Source organism: Eschrichtius robustus, chromosome 1 (genome assembly GCF_028021215.1).
Source record: "Eschrichtius robustus isolate mEscRob2 chromosome 1, mEscRob2.pri, whole genome shotgun sequence".
Classification (NCBI taxonomy): Eukaryota; Metazoa; Chordata; class Mammalia; order Artiodactyla; family Eschrichtiidae; genus Eschrichtius; species Eschrichtius robustus.
Genome location: NC_090824.1, coordinates 144,947,528 through 144,965,520, shown reverse-complemented (window position 1 = coordinate 144,965,520; position 17,993 = coordinate 144,947,528). Strand labels below are relative to the sequence as shown.

Sequence of the window (17,993 nt, the reverse complement as noted above, 5' to 3'; positions counted from 1 at the left end):
AGTGACGTGACATTGGGGAAACCGTGAGGCCCAGGTACTCTGCAAGCAACTTGTTACCCACAGCCATGCAACGAGAGAACCCAGACAACAGCCTAGACACTTGAACCGGTATGACTTGTCTGGCCTGTGGCCAGGCTCGCCGGATACCACAGTCTCGACGCACCAGCGGGTGGCAGGAAAAATGACACCCACGCCACACATCCTCTCCTGCCCTTAAAACTGTAGCCTTTCCTTGGCAGCCGACTCCCTTGTTTCTGCATGGTTGCGCCCAATGACCTCCTGGTAGAGCTCCAATCCTCAGGGAACGCTATGTGGGCCGGGTAGAGAAATGATGCTTGGCTGTCCTCAGGAACACCTTCACGTCTTCAACACAGGGGGAACGTGGCCAGACAGGGACAAAACACCCCAAGGCCTCCAAATCGGCCCCCATGAGAAGACACCACACTGTGCCATGAAGGCAACCTTTCGCTGGACAAGGACCCGCCATGAAGCAAATCGGCCAAGGAGAGGAAAGAGGCGGGACAGTCCACAAATGTGCTCCCGTATTCTCTCCCTACACGTGCCTCCAGATGCTCCTGAGGGAATCCCAAATGTGTTCCGGGAACCCCATGGCCACCGTCGATCTATCCACCCACCAGTAAACCTGTGGGCTTAGCCAGCCATCTCACGTCTCTCTTTCACTCGCCTTACCTTAATCTCTCTCCACCGGGATCCCAACGTGTCACGGCAAGATGCCAGAGCCACCCCTCACCAAGGAAGCTTGCCGTGACCAAGCTTGACTAAGGCATTTTCCAGCCCCTTCACACAGCACACACAAGCAGGACACAACCCGCGGAGGAGCCATCAGATTGCCTAAACTCCCAGGAACAGTGGCCCATTTGATTTCTCCCCTCATCAGGAGAAACCTAAATTGCATATGGTCTCCCAAGCAGAACATGACAAAGAAGCCTGCCCTAGGCCTGGAATCCTGTTCTGACCCTGAGCCTACAGACTTCTGTTTCTTTGAGGCCACAAGGCAATGACCAGCAGGTGGGGGCAGCCTGTAGAACTCAAGCGCAGGTGGCAGAACCAGCAGTGGCGCACGCTTCCTCTCCTACCTGCATGCTGAACCGTGGCAGGGGACAGCAGTCCTGGCTAGAACAAGGAACCCAGAGACGGCACGCTGTCCCACGCCTTCCCGCCTGGATTGGCATCCCAGGCTCCTTTCCCAATGGCTCTTCTCCCCATGAGATGACCAAAACCCTCAACCTGAACAACGTGGCTGTGGACACCCACGGCCGCAAATGCAATGTGAACCTCTCCCTACTTTCCTTTTGGGAGCCACGTGCTGGACCTCAGTTCCAACGAGGAGACGGTAGGGATTTCTCCCTCATTTTCTTCAGATTTCCAAGGAATGCACTTGTGGGAGTCATCATCGATCGAAGCACATGCTCAAACGTTGGACATGCAAAGTTGCAGATTCCACCATGGGACGGCCAGCGAGCTGAATCATATCAGCGTACAGAAGTGGCCAGAGCCGAGCCATGGGTCAGGAAATGCAGCCAGTTCTCAGGGCATCTAAGCTCGTGTTCCCCGAGAAAAGACCAGAAGGTGAGGGTGTAGCCCCGGTGCACACGTTCCCCTCGCCAAACCTTTAGGTTTAGTAAAGAAGTGTCGCTTACCGCAACAAGGGTTAAAGCAGGATCCTCATGGAATGCACGCCAGGACCCCTCCGAGACTCCTTCGCCTGGCCTCGCCTTGCCACGCCGTCCTCCTTTCAATGGGTATCAGGGATTATACGGATGGCCCCAGGCTGCTGCTGGCATTCTTTCCCTGGCATTCCACCTGGCTCGGGTGAGAGAACACACGCAGGCTTGAGGAGGGTCCACGGGCGCAGCGAGGGAAAGGTCGATACCACCCAGTGATGTGTGTTCTATCTCTCCTCAACATTTCATTTGCTGTCCATCTTGCCTGTGTGTACGCACCCAAACGTGAAAGCATCGTGGCACATGCGCCTACAGAGCGTGCGGCCATCAGGACAAAGAGCGCCGCCGACCAACAAGACCCTGGCCTCGGGCCCTGAAATTCCTCTCCTGAGCAATCTGCCCTGCATCACAGCAAAACGATGTCTTCCTGATCCCCTGAGACACCCTCAGGACAACTGGGCCCCCTCAGCCTAAGAACAAGTGCCCTCTTTGGCAACAAACACGCCCTTGGCACTTATGATTCCACACAGTGGACACACCCTCAAGGGGAGAGATCTTCCACAAGGGAAGGGCCCTTGGCCGAATATGACGACCTCCATCAAAAGCGGCTCGTAGGGACCCGTGACAAAGGGCACCTGAGGAACGCCTGGACTGATCAAGGGAGACTCACCAGCAGGCATACTTCCTGGTCTCCTGCCAAGCCAGAGGAACTTCCTAGGACCGCCACCAAAGCTAATGGCAAGGGAGCCATTCCAATGCCCAAAGTGGCGGGGCAAACCCTTGCAGCAACTGGGTATCTTATCGTAGCACCTTGCACATTGTCTTTCTTCCCTTCAAGGACAAGACCTTGGAGAAACCATGAGACCCAGGTCCTCCAGAACCAACGTGTCACCCACAGCCGTGCAATGAGGGAACGCCTCCAACATCCTGGACCCTTGAACCGGCATGACTTCTCTGGCTTGAAGCCATGCATGCTGGAGATCACAGGCTCGCAGCACCAGAAGGCGGCAGGACAAAATGACCCCTGCAGCACACTTTCACTCCAGCCCTTAAAACTGTAGCATTTCCTTGGCAGCCAACTCGCTTCTTTCTGCATGGTTGGGCCCAAAGACCTCCGGGGAGAGCTCCAAACCTCAGGGAATGCTATGCCGACTGGGTATAGCAATGACGCTGGGCTGTCCTAAGGAACACCTTAACATCCTCAACATAGGGGCAAGGAGGCCACACAGGGACAAAACATCCCAACGGCTCCAAATCGGGCCCAGTGAGAAGACACCATACTGTGCCGTGAAGGCACCATTCACTGGAACAAGGACCCGCCGTGAAGCACATTGAGAAAGGAGAGGAAAAGGTTGGGATGGTCCATGAATATGCACCTGTATTCCTTCCCTACACGGGACTCCAAATGCTCCTGAAGATATCCCAAAAGAGTTCCGGGAACCCTATGTCCACCGACCATCTATCCACCCAACAGTAAGCCTGTGGGCTTAGCCAACACTCTCACGTGTATTTCCCGCTCGCCTTGCCTTCCTCTCTCCACCAGGACCCAAACGAATCCACCCCTCACCTAAGTAGCTTGATGTCCCCTGGATTTGCCTAAGGCATTTTCCAACCTCTCCACACACAACACACAAGCAGGACACAACCCAAGGAGGAGCCAACAGCGTCGCCCAAATCCGTGGGACGGTGGCCCATTTGATTTCCCCTGACCATCAGGGCAAACGTAAACTACATCCCACCTCCCAAGCTGAACATGACATAGAAGCCTGGCCTGGCCAGGACTCCTTCTCTGACCCTGAGTGCAGAGACTTCTGTTTCCTTGCGGGAACAAGGCAACGACCTGAGCTCGAGGGTGGCCTGTAGGTCTCGAGGGCAAGCCAGAGGAGTACCAGTGGCTCATGCTTCCTTTCATACCCGCATGCTGACCGCGGCAGGGGATAGCAGTTTTGGCTAGACTCAGGTGCCCAGAGACGTCAAGTTGTCCTTAGCCTTCCCACGTAGATGGACATCCCAGGCTCCTCTCCACATGGCTCTTTCTGCACGAGAAGCCCGCCACCCTCAACTTGAACAATGTTGCTGCGCGAGCCCACGGTAGCAAATGCGACATGGACCTCTCCCTAATTTTCCTTTGGGAGCCACGTGCTGGACCTCAGTTAGGATGAGAAGATGGTAGGTATTGCTCATTCATTTTGTTTAGATTTCGAAGGAATGCATTTATGGGAGTCATCACCGATCCACGCAGCTGCTCAAAGGCTGGACGTGCAAAGTCGCGGACTGTCAGCAAGCTCAATCCTCTCAGCAGTAGGGAGCGGCCAGACTCGAGCCACGGGGCAGAAAGTGCACCCAAGTCTCAGGGCATCGGAGCTCGGGTGCCCCAGGAAGCGCCCGGAATGTGACGGTGTAGTCTCGCCGCACAAGCCCCCGTGGCCAAACATCTAGGTTTCTTCAAAGAAGTTCCGTTTACCCCCACAAGGTTTCTACCAGGAACCTTGTCAAGCCAGAGGCGATGCCCTTGGGTCGTACAGAAAGCTATTGGCATTGGAGATATTCCAATGCCCAAACTGGCAGGGCAAACCCTTGCAGCAACTGGGTAACTTGCCCTGGCGCCTTGTATTTTCGCCCCCGGGCCCGTCAGTGACATGACTGCGGAGAAACCTGAGACCCATTCATTGGTTCAGAGTGCCAAGCAGTGCATTTATGGGAGTCATCATCAATCCACCTGCTCAAAGGCTGCACGTTCAAAGTTGCAGGCTCCACCGCAGGGCAGCCAACGATCTCAATCATGTCAGCAGTCAGGAGCGGCCAGAGCCGACCCACGGGGCTGCCAATGGAGCTAAGGATCATGGCATCGCATCTCGGGTGCCACTGGAAGAGCCAAGAAGGTGAGGGTGTAGTCTCAGGGCACAAGTCCCCGTGGCCAAACATCTAGGTTTCTGCAAAGAATTTCCACTCACCAGCACAAGGTTCCTACGAGGATCCTCAAGTACTTCACGCCAAAATCACTCTGAGACTCTTTTGCCTCGACTTGCCTCAACTTGCCACACTGTCCTCACTTCTCCAGGTACCATGGACTATACAGAGGGCTCCATGCTGCTGCAGGTGTTTGTTCCCGGGCACTCCACCACCTGCCTCAGTGTGACAGAACACAGGGATGTTTGAGAAAAGTGAACGGGGGCACAGAGGCAAAGGGTGATACCGCCCAGCGATGTGCGCTCTATCTCCCCTCAACATTTCATTTGCAGCCCATCATGTCTGTGTGTCCACAGCCAAACGTGAATGCTTCGTGGCACGGATGCCTTCAGAGTGCACGGGCATCAACACAAAGAGCACTGCCGTCCATCAAACCCCTGGTATGGGCCTTGAACTTCCCCGCCTGAGCCGCCTCCCCACCGACACAGCATAGGGATGTCACCCTCAACCGCTGAGACAGCCTCAGAGGAAATGGGATTACTCAGCGTAAGAGCCACTGCCCTCTGGGGAACCAAACCACTCCTGGCGCATACGCTTCCACGCAGTGGACTCTCCCTCAAGGGGAAATGTGGTCCCTGAGATCTTCCACAAGGGAACGGCCCTTGGCCAAATGGGACGACCTCCCACAAAAGCAGATTGTAGGGACCGGTGAAAAAACACACCAGAGGAACTCCTGGACTGAACAATGGAGATTCACCTGTAGCCATACTTCCTGGCCTGCTGCCAAGCCTGGCAACCTACCCTTGGCCCACACACAAAGCTAATGGCATGGGAACCATTCCGATGCTCAACGCGGCGGGGAAACCCTTGCAGCAATGGTGTAACTTGCAGTGGTGTCTGGTACTTTCACACTCTGGGACCATCAGTGACGTGACATTGGGGAAACCGTGAGGCCCAGGTACTCTGCAAGCAACTTGTTACCCACAGCCATGCAACGAGAGAACCCAGACAACAGCCTAGACACTTGAACCGGTATGACTTGTCTGGCCTGTGGCCAGGCTCGCCGGATACCACAGTCTCGACGCACCAGCGGGTGGCAGGAAAAATGACACCCACGCCACACATCCTCTCCTGCCCTTAAAACTGTAGCCTTTCCTTGGCAGCCGACTCCCTTGTTTCTGCATGGTTGCGCCCAATGACCTCCTGGTAGAGCTCCAATCCTCAGGGAACGCTATGTGGGCCGGGTAGAGAAATGATGCTTGGCTGTCCTCAGGAACACCTTCACGTCTTCAACACAGGGGGAACGTGGCCAGACAGGGACAAAACACCCCAAGGCCTCCAAATCGGCCCCCATGAGAAGACACCATACTGTGCCATGAAGGCAACCTTTCGCTGGACAAGGACCCGCCATGAAGCAAATCGGCCAAGGAGAGGAAAGAGGCGGGACAGTCCACAAATGTGCTCCCGTATTCTCTCCCTACACGTGCCTCCAGATGCTCCTGAGGGAATCCCAAATGTGTTCCGGGAACCCCATGGCCACCGTCGATCTATCCACCCACCAGTAAACCTGTGGGCTTAGCCAGCCATCTCACGTCTCTCTTTCACTCGCCTTACCTTAATCTCTCTCCACCGGGATCCCAACGTGTCACGGCAAGATGCCAGAGCCACCCCTCACCAAGGAAGCTTGCCGTGACCAAGCTTGACTAAGGCATTTTCCAGCCCCTTCACACAGCACACACAAGCAGGACACAACCCGCGGAGGAGCCATCAGATTGCCTAAACTCCCAGGAACAGTGGCCCATTTGATTTCTCCCCTCATCAGGAGAAACCTAAATTGCATATGGTCTCCCAAGCAGAACATGACAAAGAAGCCTGCCCTAGGCCTGGAATCCTGTTCTGACCCTGAGCCTACAGACTTCTGTTTCTTTGAGGCCACAAGGCAATGACCAGCCGGTGGGGGCAGCCTGTAGAACTCAAGCGCAGGTGGCAGAACCAGCAATGGCGCACGCTTCCTCTCCTACCTGCATGCTGAACCGTGGCAGGGGACAGCAGTCCTGGCTAGAACAAGGAACCCAGAGACGGCACGCTGTCCCACGCCTTCCCGCCGGGATTGGCATCCCAGGCTCCTTTCCCAATGGCTCTTCTCCCCATGAGATGACCACAACCCTCAACTTGAACAACGTGGCTGTGGACACCCACGGCCGCAAATGCAATGTGAACCTCTCCCTACTTTCCTTTTGGGAGCCACGTGCTGGACCTCAGTTCCAACGAGGAGACGGTAGGGATTTCTCACTCATTTTGTTCAGATTTCCAAGGAATGCACTTGTGGGAGTCATCATCGATCGAAGCACATGGTCAAACGTTGGACATGCAAAGTTGCAGATTCCACCATGGGATGGCCAGCGAGCTGAATCATATCAGCGTACAGAAGTGGCCAGAGCCGAGCCATGGGTCAGGAAATGCAGCCAGTTCTCAGGGCATCTAAGCTCGTGTTCCCCGAGAAAAGACCAGAAGGTGAGGGTGTAGCCCCGGTGCACACGTTCCCGTCGCCAACCCTTTAGGTTTAGCAAAGAAGTGTCGCTTACCGCAACAAGGGTTAAAGCAGGATCCTCATGGAATGCACGCCAGGACCCCTCCGAGACTCCTTCGCCTGGCCTGGCCTTGCCACGCCGTCCTCCTTTCAACGGGTATCAGGGATTATACGGATGGCCCCAGGCTGCTGCTGGCATTCTTTCCCTGGCATTCCACCTGGCTCGGGTGAGAGAACACACGCAGGCTTGAGGAGGGTCCACGGGCGCAGCGAGGGAAAGGTCGATACCACCCAGTGATGTGTGTTCTATCTCTCCTCAACATTTCATTTGCTGTCCATCTTGCCTGTGTGTACGCACCCAAACGTGAAAGCATCGTGGCACATGCGCCTACAGAGCGTGCGGCCATCAGGACAAAGAGCGCCGCCGACCAACAAGACCCTGGCCTCGGGCCCTGAAATTCCTCTCCTGAGCAATCTGCCCTGCATCACAGCAAAACGATGTCTTCCTGATCCCCTGAGACACCCTCAGGACAACTGGGCCCCCTCAGCCTAAGAACAAGTGACCTCTTTGGCAACAAACACGCCCTTGGCACTTATGATTCCACACAGTGGACACACCCTCAAGGGGAGAGATCTTCCACAAGGGAAGGGCCCTTGGCCGAATATGACGACCTCCATCAAAAGCGGCTCGTAGGGACCCGTGACAAAGGGCACCTGAGGAACGCCTGGACTGATCAAGGGAGACTCACCAGCAGGCATACTTCCTGGTCTCCTGCCAAGCCAGAGGAACTTCCTAGGACCACAACCAAAGCTAATGGCAAGGGAGCCATTCCAATGCCCAAAGTGGCGGGGCAAAACCTTGCAGCAACTGGGTATCTTATCGTAGCACCTTGCACATTGTCTTTCTTCCCTTCAAGGACAAGACCTTGGAGAAACCATGAGACCCAGGTCCGCCAGAACCAACGTGTCACCCACAGCCGTGCAATGAGGGAACGCCTCCAACATCCTGGACCCTTGAACCGGCATGACTTCTCTGGCTTGAAGCCATGCATGCTGGAGATCACAGGCTCGCAGCACCAGAAGGCGGCAGGACAAAATGACCCCTGCAGCACACTTTCACTCCAGCCCTTAAACCTGTAGCATTTCCTTGGCAGCCAACTCGCTTCTTTCTGCATGGTTGGGCCCAAAGACCTCCGGGGAGAGCTCCAAACCTCAGGGAATGCTATGCCGACTGGATATAGCAATGACGCTGGGCTGTCCTAAGGAACACCTTAACATCCTAAACATAGGGGCAAGGAGGCCACACAGGGACAAAACATCCCAACGGCTCCAAATCGGGCACAGTGAGAAGACACCATACTGTGCCGTGAAGGCACCATTCACTGGAACAAGGACCCGCCGTGAAGCACATTGAGAAAGGAGAGGAAAAGGTTGGGATGGTCCATGAATGTGCACCTGTATTCCTTCCCTACACGGGACTCCAAATGCTCCTGAAGATATCCCAAAAGAGTTCCGGGAACCCTATGTCCACCGACCATCTATCCACCCAACAGTAAGCCTGTGGGCTTAGCCAACACTCTCACGTGTATTTCCCGCTCGCCTTGCCTTCCTCTCTCCACCAGGACCCAAACGAATCCACCCCTCACCTAAGTAGCTTGATGTCCCCTGGATTTGCCTAAGGCATTTTCCAACCTCTCCACACACAACACACAAGCAGGACACAACCCAAGGAGGAGCCAACAGCGTCGCCCAAATCCGTGGGACGGTGGCCCATTTGATTTCCCCTGACCATCAGGGCAAACGTAAACTACATCCCACCTCCCAAGCTGAACATGACATAGAAGCCTGGCCTGGCCAGGACTCCTTCTCTGAACCTGAGTGCAGAGACTTCTGTTTCCTTGCGGGAACAAGGCAACGACCTGAGCTCGAGGGTGGCCTGTAGGTCTCGAGGGCAAGCCAGAGGAGTACCAGTGGCTCATGCTTCCTTTCATACCCGCATGCTGACCGCGGCAGGGGATAGCAGTTTTGGCTAGACTCAGGTGCCCAGAGACGTCAAGTTGTCCTTAGCCTTCCCACGTAGATGGACATCCCAGGCTCCTCTCCACATGGCTCTTTCTGCACGAGAAGCCCGCCACCCTCAACTTGAACAATGTTGCTGCGCGAGCCCACGGTAGCAAATGCGACATGGACCTCTCCCTAATTTTCCTTTGGGAGCCACGTGCTGGACCTCAGTTAGGATGAGAAGATGGTAGGTATTGCTCATTCATTTTGTTTAGATTTCGAAGGAATGCATTTATGGGAGTCATCACCGATCCACGCAGCTGCTCAAAGGCTGGACGTGCAAAGTCGCGGACTGTCAGCAAGCTCAATCCTCTCAGCAGTAGGGAGCGGCCAGACTCGAGCCACGGGGCAGAAAGTGCACCCAAGTCTCAGGCCATCGGAGCTCGGGTGCCCCAGGAAGCACCCGGAATGTGACGGTGTAGTCTCGCCGCACAAGTCCCCGTGGCCAAACATCTAGGTTTCTTCAAAGAAGTTCCGTTTACCCCCACAAGGTTTCTACCAGGAACCTTGTCAAGCCAGAGGCGATGCCCTTGGGTCGTACAGAAAGCTATTGGCATTGGAGATATTCCAATGCCCAAACTGGCAGGGCAAACCCTTGCAGCAACTGGGTAACTTGCCCTGGCGCCTTGTATTTTCGCCCCCGGGCCCGTCAGTGACATGACTGCGGAGAAACCTGAGACCCATTCATTGGTTCAGAGTGCCAAGCAGTGCATTTATGGGAGTCATCATCAATCCACCTGCTCAAAGGCTGCACGTTCAAAGTTGCAGGCTCCACCGCAGGGCAGCCAACGATCTCAATCATGTCAGCAGTCAGGAGCGGCCAGAGCCGACCCACGGGGCTGCCAATGGAGCTAAGGATCATGGCATCGCATCTCGGGTGCCACTGGAAGAGCCAAGAAGGTGAGGGTGTAGTCTCAGGGCACAAGTCCCCGTGGCCAAACATCTAGGTTTCTGCAAAGAATTTCCACTCACCAGCACAAGGTTCCTACGAGGATCCTCAAGTACTTCACGCCAAAATCACTCTGAGACTCTTTTGCCTCGACTTGCCTCAACTTGCCACACTGTCCTCACTTCTCCAGGTACCATGGACTATACAGAGGGCTCCATGCTGCTGCAGGTGTTTGTTCCCGGGCACTCCACCACCTGCCTCAGTGTGACAGAACACAGGGATGTTTGAGAAAAGTGAACGGGGGCAAAGAGGCAAAGGGTGATACCGCCCAGCGATGTGCGCTCTATCTCCCCTCAACATTTCATTTGCAGCCCATCATGTCTGTGTGTCCACAGCCAAACGTGAATGCTTCGTGGCACGGATGCCTTCAGAGTGCACGGGCATCAACACAAAGAGCACGGCCGTCCATCAAACCCCTGGTATGGGCCTTGAACTTCCCCGCCTGAGCCGCCTCCCCACCGACACAGCATAGGGATGTCACCCTGAACCGCTGAGACAGCCTCAGGGGAAATGGGATTACTCAGCGTAAGAGCCACTGCCCTCTGGGGAACCAAACCACTCCTGGCGCATACGCTTCCACGCAGTGGACTCTCCCTCAAGGGGAAATGTGGTCCCTGAGATCTTCCACAAGGGAACGGCCCTTGGCCAAATGGGACGACCTCCCACAAAAGCAGATTGTAGGGACCGGTGACAAAACACACCAGAGGAACTCCTGGACTGAACAATGGAGATTCACCTGTAGCCATACTTCCTGGCCTGCTGCCAAGACTGGCAACCTACCCTTGGCCCACACACAAAGCTAATGGCATGGGAACCATTCCGATGCTCAACGCGGCGGGGAAACCCTTGCAGCAATGGTGTAACTTGCAGTGGTGTCTGGTACTTTCACACTCTGGGACCATCAGTGACGTGACATTGGGGAAACCGTGAGGCCCAGGTACTCTGCAAGCAACTTGTTACACACAGCCATGCAACGAGAGAACCCAGACAACAGCCTAGACACTTGAACCGGTATGACTTGTCTGGCCTGTGGCCAGGCTCGCCGGATACCACAGTCTCGACGCACCAGCGGGTGGCAGGAAAAATGACACCCACGCCACACATCCTCTCCTGCCCTTAAAACTGTAGCCTTTCCTTGGCAGCCGACTCCCTTGTTTCTGCATGGTTGCGCCCAATGACCTCCTGGTAGAGCTCCAATCCTTAGGGAACGCTATGTGGGCCGGGTAGAGAAATGATGCTTGGCTGTCCTCAGGAACACCTTCACGTCTTCAACACAGGGGGAACGTGGCCAGACAGGGACAAAACACCCCAAGGCCTCCAAATCGGCCCCCATGAGAAGACACCATACTGTGCCATGAAGGCAAACTTTCGCTGGACAAGGACCCGCCATGAAGCAAATCGGCCAAGGAGAGGAAAGAGGCGGGACAGTCCACAAATGTGCTCCCGTATTCTCTCCCTACACGTGCCTCCAGATGCTCCTGAGGGAATCCCAAATGTGTTCCGGGAACCCCATGGCCACCGTCGATCTATTTACCCACCAGTAAACCTGTGGGCTTAGCCAGCCATCTCACGTCTCTCTTTCACTCGCCTTACCTTAATCTCTCTCCACCGGGATCCCAACGTGTCACGGCAAGATGCCAGAGCCACCCCTCACCAAGGAAGCTTGCCGTGACCAAGCTTGACTAAGGCATTTTCCAGCCCCTTCACACAGCACACACAAGCAGGACACAACCCGAGGAGGAGCCATCAGATTGCCTAAACTCCCAGGTACACTGGCCCATTTGATTTCTCCCCTCATCAGGAGAAACCTAAATTGCATATGGTCTCCCAAGCAGAACATGACAAAGAAGCCTGCCCTAGGCCTGGAATCCTGTTCTGACCCTGAGCCTACAGACTTCTGTTTCTTTGAGGCCACAAGGCAATGACCAGCCGGTGGGGGCAGCCTGTAGAACTCAAGCGCAGGTGGCAGAACCAGCAGTGGCGCACGCTTCCTCTCCTACCTGCATGCTGAACCGTGGCAGGGGACAGCAGTCCTGGCTAGACCAAGGAACCCAGAGACGGCACGCTGTCCCACGCCTTCCCGCCTGGATTGGCATCCCAGGCTCCTTTCCCAATGGCTCTTCTCCCCATGAGATGACCACAACCCTCAACCTGAACAACGTGGCTGTGGACACCATCGGCCGCAAATGCAATGTGAACCTCTCCCTACTTTCCTTTTGGGAGCCACGTGCTGGACCTCAGTTCCAACGAGGAGACGGTAGGGATTTCTCACTCATTTTGTTCAGATTTCCAAGGAATGCACTTGTGGGAGTCATCATCGATCGAAGCACATGCTCAAACGTTGGACATGCAAAGTTGCAGATTCCACCATGGGACGGCCAGCGAGCTGAATCATATCAGCGTACAGAAGTGGCCAGAGCCGAGCCATGGGTCAGGAAATGCAGCCAGTTCTCAGGGCATCTAAGCTCGTGTTCCCCGAGAAAAGACCAGAAGGTGAGGGTGTAGCCCCGGTGCACACGTTCCAGTCGCCAGCCCTTTAGGTTTAGCAAAGAAGTGTCGCTTACCGCAACAAGGGTTAAAGCAGGATCCTCATGGAATGCACGCCAGGAACCCTCCGAGACTCCTTCGCCTGGCCTGGCCTTGCCACGCCGTTCTCCTTTCAACGGGAATCAGGGATTATACGGATGGCCCCAGGCTGCTGCTGGCATTCTTTCCCTGGCATTCCACCTGGCTCGGGTGAGAGAACACACGCAGGCTTGAGGAGGGTCCACGGGCGCAGCGAGGGAAAGGTCGATACCACCCAGTGATGTGTGTTCTATCTCTCCTCAACATTTCATTTGCTGTCCATCTTGCCTGTGTGTACGCACCCAAACGTGAAAGCATCGTGGCACATGCGCCTACAGAGCGTGCGGCCATCAGGACAAAGAGCGCCGCCGACCAACAAGACCCTGGCCTCGGGCCCTGAAATTCCTCTCCTGAGCAATCTGCCCTGCATCACAGCAAAACGATGTCTTCCTGATCCCCTGAGACACCCTCAGGACAACTGGGCCCCCTCAGCCTAAGAACAAGTGCCCTCTTTGGCAACAAACACGCCCTTGGCACTTATGATTCCACACAGTGGACACACCCTCAAGGGGAGAGATCATCCACAAGGGAAGGGCCCTTGGCCGAATATGACGACCTCCATCAAAAGCGGCTCGTAGGGACCCGTGACAAAGGGCACCTGAGGAACGCCTGGACTGATCAAGGGAGACTCACCAGCAGGCATACTTCCTGGTCTCCTGCCAAGCCAGAGGAACTTCCTAGGACCGCAACCAAAGCTAATGGCAAGGGAGCCATTCCAATGCCCAAAGTGGCGGGGCAAACCCTTGCAGCAACTGGGTATCTTATCGTAGCACCTTGCACATTGTCTTTCTTCCCTTCAAGGACAAGACCTTGGAGAAACCATGAGACCCAGGTCCTCCAGAACCAACGTGTCACCCACAGCCGTGCAATGAGGGAACGCCTCCAACATCCTGGACCCTTGAACCGGCATGACTTCTCTGGCTTGAAGCCATGCATGCTGGAGATCACAGGCTCGCAGCACCAGAAGGCGGCAGGACAAAATGACCCCTGCAGCACACTTTCACTCCAGCCCTTAAACCTGTAGCATTTCCTTGGCAGCCAACTCGCTTCTTTCTGCATGGTTGGGCCCAAAGACCTCCGGGGAGAGCTCCAAACCTCAGGGAATGCTATGCCGACTGGGTATAGCAATGACGCTGGGCTGTCCTAAGGAACACCTTAACATCCTCAACATAGGGGCAAGGAGGCCACACAGGGACAAAACATCCCAACGGCTCCAAATCGGGCCCAGTGAGAAGACACCATACTGTGCCGTGAAGGCACCATTCACTGGAACAAGGACCCGCCGTGAAGCACATTGAGAAAGGAGAGGAAAAGGTTGGGATGGTCCATGAATGTGCACCTGTATTCTTGCCCTACACGGGACTCCAAATGCTCCTGAAGATATCCCAAAAGAGTTCCGGGAACCCTATGTCCACCGACCATCTATCCACCCAACAGTAAGCCTGTGGGCTTAGCCAACACTCTCACGTGTATTTCCCGCTCGCCTTGCCTTCCTCTCTCCACCAGGACCCAAACGAATCCACCCCTCACCTAAGTAGCTTGATGTTCCCTGGATTTGCCTAAGGCATTTTCCAACCTCTCCACACACAACACACAAGCAGGACACAACCCAAGGAGGAGCCAACAGCGTCGCCCAAATCCGTGGGACGGTGGCCCATTTGATTTCCCCTGACCATCAGGGCAAACGTAAACTACATCCCACCTCCCAAGCTGAACATGACATAGAAGCCTGGCCTGGCCAGGACTCCTTCTCTGACCCTGAGTGCAGAGACTTCTGTTTCCTTGCGGGAACAAGGCAACGACCTGAGCTCGAGGGTGGCCTGTAGGTCTCGAGGGCAAGCCAGAGGAGTACCAGTGGCTCATGCTTCCTTTCATACCCGCATGCTGACCGCGGCAGGGGATAGCAGTTTTGGCTAGACTCAGGTGCCCAGAGACGTCAAGTTGTCCTTAGCCTTCCCACGTAGATGGACATCCCAGGCTCCTCTCCACATGGCTCTTTCTGCACGAGAAGCCCGCCACCCTCAACTTGAACAATGTTGCTGCGCGAGCCCACGGTAGCAAATGCGACATGGACCTCTCCCTAATTTTCCTTTGGGAGCCACGTGCTGGACCTCAGTTAGGATGAGAAGATGGTAGGTATTGCTCATTCATTTTGTTTAGATTTCGAAGGAATGCATTTATGGGAGTCATCACCGATCCACACAGCTGCTCAAAGGCTGGACGTGCAAAGTCTCGGACTGTCAGCAAGCTCAATCCTCTCAGCAGTAGGGAGCGGCCAGACTCGAGCCACGGGGCAGAAAGTGCACCCAAGTCTCAGGGCATCGGAGCTCGGGTGCCCCAGGAAGCGCCCGGAATGTGACGGTGTAGTCTCGCCGCACAAGCCCCCGTGGCCAAACATCTAGGTTTCTTCAAAGAAGTTCCGTTTACCCCCACAAGGTTTCTACCAGGAACCTTGTCAAGCCAGAGGTGATGCCCTTGGGTCGTACAGAAAGCTATTGGCATTGGAGATATTCCAATGCCCAAACTGGCAGGGCAAACCCTTGCAGCAACTGGGTAACTTGCCCTGGCGCCTTGTATTTTCGCCCCCGGGCCCGTCAGTGACATGACTGCGGAGAAACCTGAGACCCATTCATTGGTTCAGAGTGCCAAGCAGTGCATTTATGGGAGTCATCATCAATCCACCTGCTCAAAGGCTGCACGTTCAAAGTTGCAGGCTCCACCGCAGGGCAGCCAACGATCTCAATCATGTCAGCAGTCAGGAGCGGCCAGAGCCGACCCACGGGGCTGCCAATGGAGCTAAGGATCATGGCATTGCATCTCGGGTGCCACTGGAAGAGCCAAGAAGGTGAGGGTGTAGTCTCAGGGCACAAGTCCCCGTGGCCAAACATCTAGGTTTCTGCAAAGAATTTCCACTCACCAGCACAAGGTTCCTACGAGGATCCTCAAGTACTTCACGCCAAAATCACTCTGAGACTCTTTTGCCTCGACTTGCCTCAACTTGCCACACTGTCCTCACTTCTCCAGGTACCATGGACTATACAGAGGGCTCCATGCTGCTGCAGGTGTTTGTTCCCGGGCACTCCACCACCTGCCTCAGTGTGACAGAACACAGGGATGTTTGAGAAAAGTGAACGGGGGCACAGAGGCAAAGGGTGATACCGCCCAGCGATGTGCGCTCTATCTCCCCTCAATATTTCATTTGCAGCCCATCATGTCTGTGTGTCCACAGCCAAACGTGAATGCTTCGTGGCACGGATGCCTTCAGAGTGCACGGGCATCAACACAAAGAGCACGGCCGTCCATCAAACCCCTGGTATGGGCCTTGAACTTCCCCGCCTGAGCCGCCTCCCCACCGACACAGCATAGGGATGTCACCCTGAACCGCTGAGACAGCCTCAGGGGAAATGGGATTACTCAGCGTAAGAGCCACTGCCCTCTGGGGAACCAAACCACTCCTGGCGCATACGCTTCCACGCAGTGGACTCTCCCTCAAGGGGAAATGTGGTCCCTGAGATCTTCCACAAGGGAACGGCCCTTGGCCAAATGGGACGACCTCCCACAAAAGCAGATTGTAGGGACCGGTGACAAAACACACCAGAGGAACTCCTGGACTGAACAATGGAGATTCACCTGTAGCCATACTTCCTGGCCTGCTGCCAAGACTGGCAACCTACCCTTGGCCCACACACAAAGCTAATGGCATGGGAACCATTCCGATGCTCAACGCGGCGGGGAAACCCTTGCAGCAATGGTGTAACTTGCAGTGGTGTCTGGTACTTTCACACTCTGGGACCATCAGTGACGTGACATTGGGGAAACCGTGAGGCCCAGGTACTCTGCAAGCAACTTGTTACCCACAGCCATGCAACGAGAGAACCCAGACAACAGCCTAGACACTTGAACCGGTGTGACTTGTCTGGCCTGTGGCCAGGCTCGCCGGATACCACAGTCTCGACGCACCAGCGGGTGGCAGGAAAAATGACACCCACGCCACACATCCTCTCCTGCCCTTAAAACTGTAGCCTTTCCTTGGCAGCCGACTCCCTTGTTTCTGCATGGTTGCGCCCAATGACCTCCTGGTAGAGCTCCAATCCTCAGGGAACGCTATGTGGGCCGGGTAGAGAAATGATGCTTGGCTGTCCTCAGGAACACCTTCACGTCTTCAACACAGGGGGAACGTGGCCAGACAGGGACAAAACACCCCAAGGCCTCCAAATCGGCCCCCATGAGAAGACACCATACTGTGCCATGAAGGCAACCTTTCGCTGGACAAGGACCCGCCATGAAGCAAATCGGCCAAGGAGAGGAAAGAGGCGGGACAGTCCACAAATGTGCTCCCGTATTCTCTCCCTACACGTGCCTCCAGATGCTCCTGAGGGAATCCAAAATGTGTTCCGGAAACCCCATGGCCACCGTCGATCTATCCACCCACCAGTAAACCTGTGGGCTTAGCCAGCCATCTCACGTCTCTCTTTCACTCGCCTTACCTTAATCTCTCTCCACCGGGATCCCAACGTGTCACGGCAAGATGCCAGAGCCACCCCTCACCAAGGAAGCTTGCCGTGACCAAGCTTGACTAAGGCATTTTCCAGCCCCTTCACACAGCACACAAAAGCAGGACACAACCCGCGGAGGAGCCATCAGATTGCCTAAACTCCCAGGAACAGTGGCCCATTTGATTTCTCCCCTCATCAGGAGAAACCTAAATTGCATATGGTCTCCCAAGCAGAACATGACAAAGAAGCCTGCCCTAGGCCTGGAATCCTGTTCTGACCCTGAGCCTACAGACTTCTGTTTCTTTGAGGCCACAAGGCAATGACCAGCCGGTGGGGGCAGCCTGTAGAACTCAAGCTCAGGTGGCAGAACCAGCAATGGCGCACGCTTCCTCTCCTACCTGCATGCTGAACCGTGGCAGGGGACAGCAGTCCTGGCTAGACCAAGGAACCCAGAGACGGCACGCTGTCCCACGCCTTCCCGCCTGGATTGGCATCCCAGGCTCCTTTCCCAATGGCTCTTCTCCCCATGAGATGACCACAACCCTCAACCTGAACAACGTGGCTGTGGACACCCTCGGCCGCAAATGCAATGTGAACCTCTCCCTACTTTCCTTTTGGGAGCCACGTGCTGGACCTCAGTTCCAACGAGGAGACGGTAGGGATTTCTCACTCATTTTGTTCAGATTTCCAAGGAATGCACTTGTGGGAGTCATCATCGATCGAAGCACATGCTCAAA

At 55.2% G+C, this 17,993-nt stretch overlaps 7 non-coding genes across 7 annotated transcripts; all 7 read right to left on the bottom strand.

Annotated features, from left to right (window-relative positions):
- Window positions 1-1,329: 1,329 nt before the first annotated feature.
- Window positions 1,330-1,421, bottom strand: LOC137750327 (small nucleolar RNA SNORD116). Its single transcript, XR_011070422.1, has one exon. It is a non-coding gene; the product is annotated as a small nucleolar RNA SNORD116 (small nucleolar RNA).
- A 2,408-nt stretch (window positions 1,422-3,829) lies between these two features.
- Window positions 3,830-3,921, bottom strand: LOC137777750 (small nucleolar RNA SNORD116). Its single transcript, XR_011076611.1, has one exon. It is a non-coding gene; the product is annotated as a small nucleolar RNA SNORD116 (small nucleolar RNA).
- A 2,927-nt stretch (window positions 3,922-6,848) lies between these two features.
- Window positions 6,849-6,940, bottom strand: LOC137753914 (small nucleolar RNA SNORD116). The gene has a single exon (XR_011071634.1). It is a non-coding gene; the product is annotated as a small nucleolar RNA SNORD116 (small nucleolar RNA).
- Window positions 6,941-9,348: 2,408 nt separating this feature from the next.
- LOC137777748 (small nucleolar RNA SNORD116) lies at window positions 9,349-9,440 on the bottom strand. The gene has a single exon (XR_011076610.1). It is a non-coding gene; the product is annotated as a small nucleolar RNA SNORD116 (small nucleolar RNA).
- A 2,927-nt stretch (window positions 9,441-12,367) lies between these two features.
- LOC137753910 (small nucleolar RNA SNORD116) lies at window positions 12,368-12,459 on the bottom strand. The gene has a single exon (XR_011071630.1). It is a non-coding gene; the product is annotated as a small nucleolar RNA SNORD116 (small nucleolar RNA).
- Window positions 12,460-14,867: 2,408 nt separating this feature from the next.
- LOC137777741 (small nucleolar RNA SNORD116) lies at window positions 14,868-14,959 on the bottom strand. The gene has a single exon (XR_011076609.1). It is a non-coding gene; the product is annotated as a small nucleolar RNA SNORD116 (small nucleolar RNA).
- A 2,927-nt stretch (window positions 14,960-17,886) lies between these two features.
- On the bottom strand, window positions 17,887-17,978 carry LOC137753905 (small nucleolar RNA SNORD116). The gene has a single exon (XR_011071628.1). It is a non-coding gene; the product is annotated as a small nucleolar RNA SNORD116 (small nucleolar RNA).
- Window positions 17,979-17,993: the final 15 nt, after the last annotated feature.